Source organism: Sturnira hondurensis, unplaced genomic scaffold (assembly GCF_014824575.4).
Source record: "Sturnira hondurensis isolate 20B ecotype Veracruz unplaced genomic scaffold, ASM1482457v3 Scaffold0015596, whole genome shotgun sequence".
NCBI lineage: Eukaryota > Metazoa > Chordata > Mammalia > Chiroptera > Phyllostomidae > Sturnira > Sturnira hondurensis.
In genome coordinates, this window is record NW_028088227.1 from 10,760,277 (window position 1) to 10,768,891 (window position 8,615).

The window sequence follows — 8,615 nt, forward strand, 5'->3', positions numbered from 1 at the left end:
TCATCATCATCTTTAAGTGGGGCCAGGAGACCATGAGAACGAAGTCTTTTTGGTGGCAAGAACTAATCAGATTAAGTGCATCTCCACCTGCACTCAGCTTTGACTTCTTGCCTCCTAAATCCTTTCATTGAGGCAAGTTGTTCTCAGTCTTGGCTGTACATGGATCACCTGGGGAGCTTTCAAAAACTCTTAGCACCTAAGCTGCACCCCAGACCAATCACGCAGTATCTTGGGTGGAGCCCAGGCATCAGCATTTGAAAGCTCCACCACGGCCCCAGTGTGGAGCTTGGGTTGTGGTTGCTGGCCTGGTTGCTGTCCCCACACTTACTGGTGACCTTTAAAAAAGTTAATTCTTTTTCTTCTTTCCCTGCTCTGGCCTGTCATTGAACTCACCCAGCTGATTGTGGCGCTTATGATTGAGAACCTCTTCTGACCGTCTTTCCCCAGAAATTAACGTGATCATTAAGGCTTATAATTTCACTCACCAGTGCGATCAATCAAGGGGGCTGCGAAACAGAGTTAAGAGTCCTTTTGTAATTGGCAGCAGCCTGTTATTCGGAGCAGCCTGTGGGGAGGCGGGAGGAGGGGAGGGCCTGGTGCAGAAAGGGGCTGTGCCCCTTGAACTGACTCCCCAGGCTCTTTATGACCTGCTACCCACAGGGACCAGCAAGCTCCTAGCTTGTCTGCCTTGAATGTCAAAAGGAAGAAGCCATTTCTTTCCAACAGTGCTACTCCTTCCCCAGCCTAAGCTCTCTGCAATGGAAAGCAAGGTCTCCCCAGAACCCAGAAATGGGGAAGATCTTCATACTGGTAGGGAGGGCCAGTGGGGCCCAATTACCTGTATTTCAGAAGTGGGGTTGAGGCTGTCGGGCCCAACATGAGAAATGTGGGGAGCAACACATTTATCCCCAACACCTTGAGAGATACCCTGCAACCCTGTAAACAGCAGCTGAGCCTGAAGAATGCACAATCTGCACCCCCCTCTCAGCCCAGGTTAACTCTAGGCTTCCTGCTGCTGGCAGGGAGCCCATGATGGGAGTGGCCTGGGACTGAAGTTGAGTTTTTCCTCCTGAGAGGGCTGGGCTGGCTGACTCAGTTTCTCACACACACAGCACCCAGTGGATTATCTTATACGTACATGGTCTGCATATGGGCCCAGAGGTGAGAGGCAGTTACTTTATTTCAAATGCATTAAAAACATTAAAATTGACTTTTCTTTTCTAGCTATAGGACATTATGGAAGGGAAAGAATCATCTATAATCCCACCTCCCTAATACAACAATTTTCATTTTTGCCTATTTTCCCCAGTTTAAACAGCAATATAATAACATTACAAGCCAGACTATTATTTCGAGTTTTTCAAATCCTTTATTCTTCTCTTTTCAAAGGAGGAACTTAGAGAACCCAGTTCACAGAGCTTAGTAGTGTAGAGAAATGCTGCTTGGCCCAGGACAGTGAAGGCAGGAGATGAGCTTACCTGTGGCTTGAGGTAAAGAGGGGAAGCAAAAAAAAATCTCCTTACATTTCTTCTTCTCAAATACGATGGGAGAAGGGAAAACAGAATGAGATTGAAGCAGAGTGGACCAGAATGAGGTTTAGGTCCCAGTTTCCAGATCTTTGACCAGGTGTGGGGGCCTGGAGAAGTGAAGGCAATTTTGGGGAAGAGTGGTTTGGATTCCCGTAGCCCACAACACTGTGGTGCTGCTTCCACGGTACTCCTGAGGGGTCCGCATCAACCTGTTTACAACGTGTGGAAGGAAAAGCGAGGGGCTAAGATTTCATTTTTCTTTCTATTTCCCCGTAATGTGGGAGCTGGCCCAAGAGCAATGGGCAGGGCGAGAGGACAGACCAGTCAGCAGAGGATAGTAAGGCTGGCCCCCTGGGTCTGTGACTGGAGTACTTGGAAGAGATTCAGGAATCTGCAGCCAGCAAGAGCTGAAGTAGGGCCCTGGCAGCAGGAACTACCAGAGGCTGTGGCCAAACCTGGAGACCAGAGCCTACAGGTGCTGAAGCGCCACACAAATGCCTGTTGGTGAGCAGCAGGGACTTCTTTCCGGAGTCCAGCGGGGTGGGGGGTGCTGTGCCTGAGGGTCCCACTGCTTCCCACAGCCAGGAGCACATTGCTGTGCACTAACTCCCATGACATGGACACCGTTTGGGGGAGAAAAAGCAGGGAAGAGGGTCACTCTCTGGAACACTGCAACCTACCTTAAGTCAATTCCAAAAGCAGAAAGAAAAGTAAATTTTATCTTTAAGCAGCAGGTGTGTTTCTGAAGAAGACCAGGTGCATAGGAGAAAAAAGAAAGAAATCAAATATCTATGCAATCTGTGAGAGGTTCATTGGGCCCCCTGACATTAGCTCAAAACATCTGGACCAGACCTTTGAACCAGGGGATGAGAGGTTGAGTAGAGAGACCTTAACTCTGGTCCAGCTGTGGCATTCCAGGGTCCTAATCCAGCGTCAGAACTTTGAATGGGGGACGGGAATAAGATGCCATAACCCCCTGGGTTATTAAGCATCCATTCATCCCTTTATCCAGTCATGGTCTTTTTTAAAAAATGTATTTTATTTATTATGCTATTATAGTGGTCCCAATTTGCCCCATTTGACCTCCTCCTCCTGGTATCCCCCTTCAGCAATCCCTCCCCTTAGTTCGTGGCCATGGGTTGTACATATAAATTCTTTGGCTTCTCCCTTTCCTATAGTATTCTTAACATCTCCCTGTCTATTTTGTACCTACCAATTATGCTTCTTAATCCCTGTACCTTTTCCCTCATTCTCCCCCTTCCTCTTTCCAGATGGTAAGCCTCCAAATGATCTCCATATCTATGATTCTGTTCCTGTTCTGGTTGTTTGCTTAGTTTGTTTTTTTAGATTCAGTTGTTGATAGCTGTGAATTTGTTGCTATTTTACTGTTCCAAGTTTTGATCTTTTTCTTTTAGTTAAATAAGCCTCTTTAACATTTCATATCATAATGGCTTGGTGATGATGAATTCCTTTAGCTTTACCTTGTCTGGGAAGCACTTTATTTGCCTTTTCATTCTAACCGATAGCTTTGCTGGATAGAGTAATCTAGGTCATAGGTCTTTTCTTTTCATCATTTTGAATACTTCTCTCTTTATCTTTAACCTTTGGCATTTTAATTATGACGTGCCTTGGTGTGGTCCTCTTTGGGTCCAACTTGGTTGGGACTCTCTGTGCTTCCTAGAATTGTATGTCTATTTCCTTTACCAAATTAGAAAAGTTTTATTTCACTATTTTTTCAAATAAGTTTTTAATTTCTTGTTCTTCCTCTTCTTCATCTGGCATCTCTATGATTCAGATGTTGGTACGTTTGGAGATGTCCCAGAGGTTCCGTATACTATCCTCATTTTTTTAATCTTTTTTCTTCTTGCTGTTTTGGTTGAATGCTTACTTCTTCCTCATGTTCCAAATTGTTGATCTGAACCCTGGCTTCCTCCCCTCCACTGATGTTTCCCTATAGATTTTTATTTCACTTAGTGCAAATTTCATTTCTTCCTTTATGTCGTTGACATATTTAATAAGTTCTTTGAGCAACCTGCTCACCAGTGTTTTGAATTCTGCGTCTGATAGGTTGGCTATCTCTATTTCATTTAGTTCTTTTTCTGGGGTTTTGTTCTGTTCTTTCATTTGGGCCATATTTCTTTGTCTCCTCAATGTGGCAGCTTTCCTGTGGTGTTTCTGTGTATTAGATAGAGCTGCTTTGACTCCCTGTCTTAGTAGTGTGGCCTATTGTAGAAAAAGCACCTGCCAAATGTGTGGGGTGGAGACTTAGGTAATCACCAGGGCAAAGCTACCTGCTTCACTGCATTGTGGCTCTGTGTGGGGGGAGGGCCTGGAGAGGGGCAGTGCTGCTGCCTGGCTTCTGGAGGTTTGCCAGGCACTTGCTCCATTTCCAGTCGCTTCACCCACTTCCCATATGTGACTGGCTCCCTTCCAGCTGTTGCCCTGGTGGTGAGTCACAAAGTGGGAGGATTTTCCTGTACTCTAAGACTTTACAGGTCCTTTAAAAGGAATCTCCTGAAAATCCAGCGTTTCTTCCGCCACCCCAACTCCCTCTGGTTTTTACAGCAAGAAGTTATGGGACTTTATCTTCCTGGCAATAGAATCCTGGGGCTGTGCAGTCTGGCCTGGGGCTGCGATCACTCACCCCCAAGGCATCCCTCCCAATTTTTATCCACCACATGTGAATGTGGCACTGTCTGTCCCATCGCTGATGCCATCCCTGCTCTCCACGCCTCGCCGTGTCTCTGTGCCTCTCTGGGCAACCCCACCTCTCCTACCCACCTGGAGGAATGTGGCTTTTTAAAATCCTTGGTTGTAGGACTTACGCACAGCTCACTTTTCGGATGGTTCTGGGTGTTACTTGTTCTGAGATTCGATTGTCATTTTTTCTGTGGTTGCGCAAGGAGGCGAAGCATGTGTGCCTATGCCTCCATCTTGACCAGGGGTTCCCAGTCAGGGGCCTGGCGGGACCACTGTACACCAGGCCCTGAGCTGCATGGGGAGGACAGTAATGAATATCAAAGTCCTCAGGAGATCGTTCATGGTCCAGTAAGGGAGACAGAGGCACAAAGAATTACCACACAGTGAGATGCCTACCATACACGGAGACACAAACACTGCCTAGGGAACACCAGAGAGGAACACTCAATCTTACCTCTTTCTGAAACAAGCAGAAGGCTTTTCGCTGAGCTGGCAAAAGTTAGGCTGACTCTTAAATGATGAGCAAGGGTGAACCAGGGGCGAGCAGGTTTAGCTGGAACAGCATGGGTAAATGCCTGGCGGAGTGGCATTTTTTGGTTAAGGCTTCAGAGGCTGGAGGCTATCTTGTTAGAGGCTGAAGACTGGGGCAGGGGGTGGCAGATGGCATTTGAAACTCGGTTGGAATCACGTTGTGTACATCTTTCTTTGCGCTCCACTTTCTACCTCGAGTTGTTATTTTCAGACACACCTGCAGTCCCCTTGACTGCAACGCCCAGTGTTGTGTGCTGTGCTTCCAAGGCCGTCACTGTCGACAAGTTCTTGTTGAATAAAGAGTTAAATGTCTTAACCTAGAGAACAGGGGGTCTGAGGAGAAAAATTCTATAAACCCATTTGACAAGTGTCAAGACCAAATCAATTAAGTTTAGGGATTTCCTCTAGGGAAGTTAGTGAAATTCTGTGGTCGCCTTGAATCCCTTTAGGAATTATTGACTTATTGGTCAATAAGTGGGAAACACAATTATTGGTGTGTTTCCCACCAAATTGTTCGGCCTAATCCAGTATCTGATTTTGCCCACAGATCCCCCTTTTCCCTGCATTTTCCCTATCATTTTCCCTGGACCGTACCATTAAAAAAAAATCCATCTCATCTGCAAGGGAAACTCAGCTGCTGCTGAAGAAAGAAACTGATAGCAACCCATTCATTGTCTACACCTCCACCATTACCCTTTAGAAACATAAGCAGTCACCACTGGAGGAGATAAGGCCAGCAGGTTCTATTGCCCAAAGAGCTGGCTAAGTCCTGGAAATAGTATCCCTCTTCCAGAGAGCAAGCCAGCAGCAGAATTAGAGCGCCAACCCCACCGCCTAGCTGGAAGAGTACGCCTGCCAGTGAGACATCTTCCCTGGAGCAAAAGGTGCTACAGAGAATGTTTTACAAAAGGCTGTTACAGGAAGTGGGCACACAACTCTTCTGAAAGATAATTCAGAGACTTGTATCATAAGCCAAAGATATTCATCCATGTCTTCAGATTCACTTCTAGAACTTGGGCTTAAAGAAGAACCTAAAACTTAGCAAGAGCTTTATGCATAAGGAATGCTCACCATAGTGTTATTTATATTTTTAAGTTGGAAACAATAAAAATCTCCAATCGAATGTGGCACATTTTGTATATCCTCCACATTTATTTTCTCTGCAAAATTATTGTGGTAGTATTATTACCTGAAAATCTACCTGGGAAAAAATCGTGGGAGTATGGGTAAGTTATTCTTTCATCTGTTTGCCAAACAATCTATAAGATGGTTTTGTTTTTAAAATTTTTTGTATTTATTTTGATTCTTAAAAGAATTTTTTCTATTTATTTTTAGAGAGAGATGAAAGGAGGGGGAAAAGAGAGGGAGAGAAACATCAATGTGAGTGAGAGCATCGATAGTTGCCTCTGGTACACACACCACCTGGGGACTGAACCTGCACCCTGGATATATCCCTGACCAGGGAGCCAACTGGTGGCTTTTGATTTTGCAGGATGATGCCCAACTGAGCCATACAGGTCAGGGCCTAAATTATTTTTAGTAGCATGGCATATTTATTGTATTGATAGTTATTGGGGTTTTATTATTTATATTTTATAATCAAATGTATTTAAAATTTCCAAAGCTAGAGCATTGACTGGTTCAGTTTCTTTTTAACTTATTTTTATTGTATTTTTTCCCCATCACCATTTATCCCTCTTATAGCTCCCTTCCCACTGATTCAGTCTGTTCTGCAAGGAATTCACAGGTGCTGGAGGGTCTGTGGAGATGCATGTAGTCAGGGAGGCAATAGCAGGGGCCTGCTTTCTTGGGAATCCCTATGCAAGTTCAGGTAGAACCTGCCTGTCTGTCATGTCCACAGGAAGTACATCTACAGGAGAAACGCAGGCATGGGGGCTGGAAAGGATTGATGAGGGCGTGCCTGTGAGGGAAGAGAGATGACAGAAAGAGCGGAGGATTCAGGGCTGAGCTGTCTGCTCCCATCGCATCACACCAGAGGCCCAGGAGGTGAGCATCACCTCCCAGGCCACACAGCTGCTCTGAACCCAGAGCTCAGCTCTTGGTACAGCTCAGTTTTGCACTCCATGTAAGAGCTCAGCCCCTTGCTTCTTAATAAGGCGTGTGTCTCGGAGCTCACTTTTCTCCTCATTCCCTCTCACTGTAGCCTTTCCTCCCCTCCCCCATGCTCCTTCCCAAGGCTTCCCCTCAGCAGGTCAAGGCCTGAGGACTCAAGGCCCGGGTGGCCCCAGGGAAGGGAGAGTGTGGCCAGCGGCGTCACATTTCAGCACAACAGGCAGAGATCTAGGATGGAAACACACACGTTGTTTTCTCGACAAATTCTTTGCAATCAGAACTGCTTCCTCAAAGAACTGTTTGTTTGTTTGTTTGTTTGGTCTTTTAAGCCAATTACTGATATATGCAACAATAGGGTTGTACCTTAAAACATGTTGAGTGAGAATCCAAACACCCCCCCAAAAAGAGTACCTACCAGCCCAAGGACTCAGAGCTGGGATTTGAACCCAAGTCTGAGTGGCTTTAAAGCTTATCCTCTTTCTACTACTCCCCAGGGACCCCTGACTCATACTGCCGCCGGCCTTGGCCCTTCCTGTGTCTGAAAAATGAGAAGCTTGAATTAGATTGCTTCTAAGATTCCTCACCATTCTACCATCCTATGGCTCTGTAAGTTGAATTCTCTGTTAAAGTTGACTTATTTTTGACTAGTTAGTAGTCAGATATACAAAATGCCCAGAGTCTGAAGGGTCTACATGTCAAGGACCCTGGAGACCCAGAGACATGATGACTAAGTGCAGCCTGGCCTCCGGGACCGGATCCTGGAACAGAAAAAGGACATCAGTAGAAAACCTGGTGAGAGTCAAATAAAGTTTGGAGCACAGTTGATGGCAATGTGCCGCTGGTTTCTTAGTTTTGATAAAAATAGCCTGACTATGTAAAATGTCAGCACGAGGAGAAACTGGGTGAGGAGGTATATTAACTCTTTGTATTACCTTTACAACTTTCCTGTAAGTCTAAAATCACTCCAAAATAAAAAGGTGTGTGTGTGTGTGTGTGTTCAGGAGTCTACAATGAGGCGTGTTCCTCTCTCCTCTTGTCTTGGGATACTCAGTCCCCTCAACCAAGCAATCAGTGTTATCTGTTTCTGATATAATCTTTCAGGACTATTCAATTGCTAATCAGAAAATATTATAACCTATAAATGTTAGTTGTCAAAATAGAAAGTATGCCGGTGAGATTAATTCCTGGAGGTGGAATCCTGAGCTTGTAGTTTTGATAGTTACTGCCCAGTTGCCCTTCATGGAAGGTGTGCCAATTTCTTCTCCCACCAGATAATGTGGATGAATGAGGCCCTGTCATTTCAGCAGCACTGACGGTTGTCTGGGGCCAGTCCACTTCAGTTTCAGGGAGATGGTCAACTCTCACACCTCTCTGGAATGCCGTCCCAGAATGGCGGGTCCGTCCCAGAATGGCGGGTCCATTTGGAAGCACACAGCTGAGGCCAGGGGGGCAGCAGCGGTGGTCAGGGGCAGCGGGCCCTGAAGAAGTAATGGCCGAATGATTAACCTCCCCAGCATCAATTACTACTGCCCTTGGGCGAAGATGTTCACAGAAGGGCATTGTCTCTGCTCCACAGCACACAAAAAGTCAAGCCTCACGAATTTGTTCAGAGTCGGGGGAAAACACACAACAAAACCTCACAGGTCAAAAGTGTTCAGATTACAGGTCCAAGAAAATCCCTTTGCAGAAAGACAGCAAATCCCCAGGGCAGTTGAAAGGACAAAACTTTCTTCACCTCAAGACTCTTCAATGCATAAACCGGTTAAACATGGTCTGGATTTA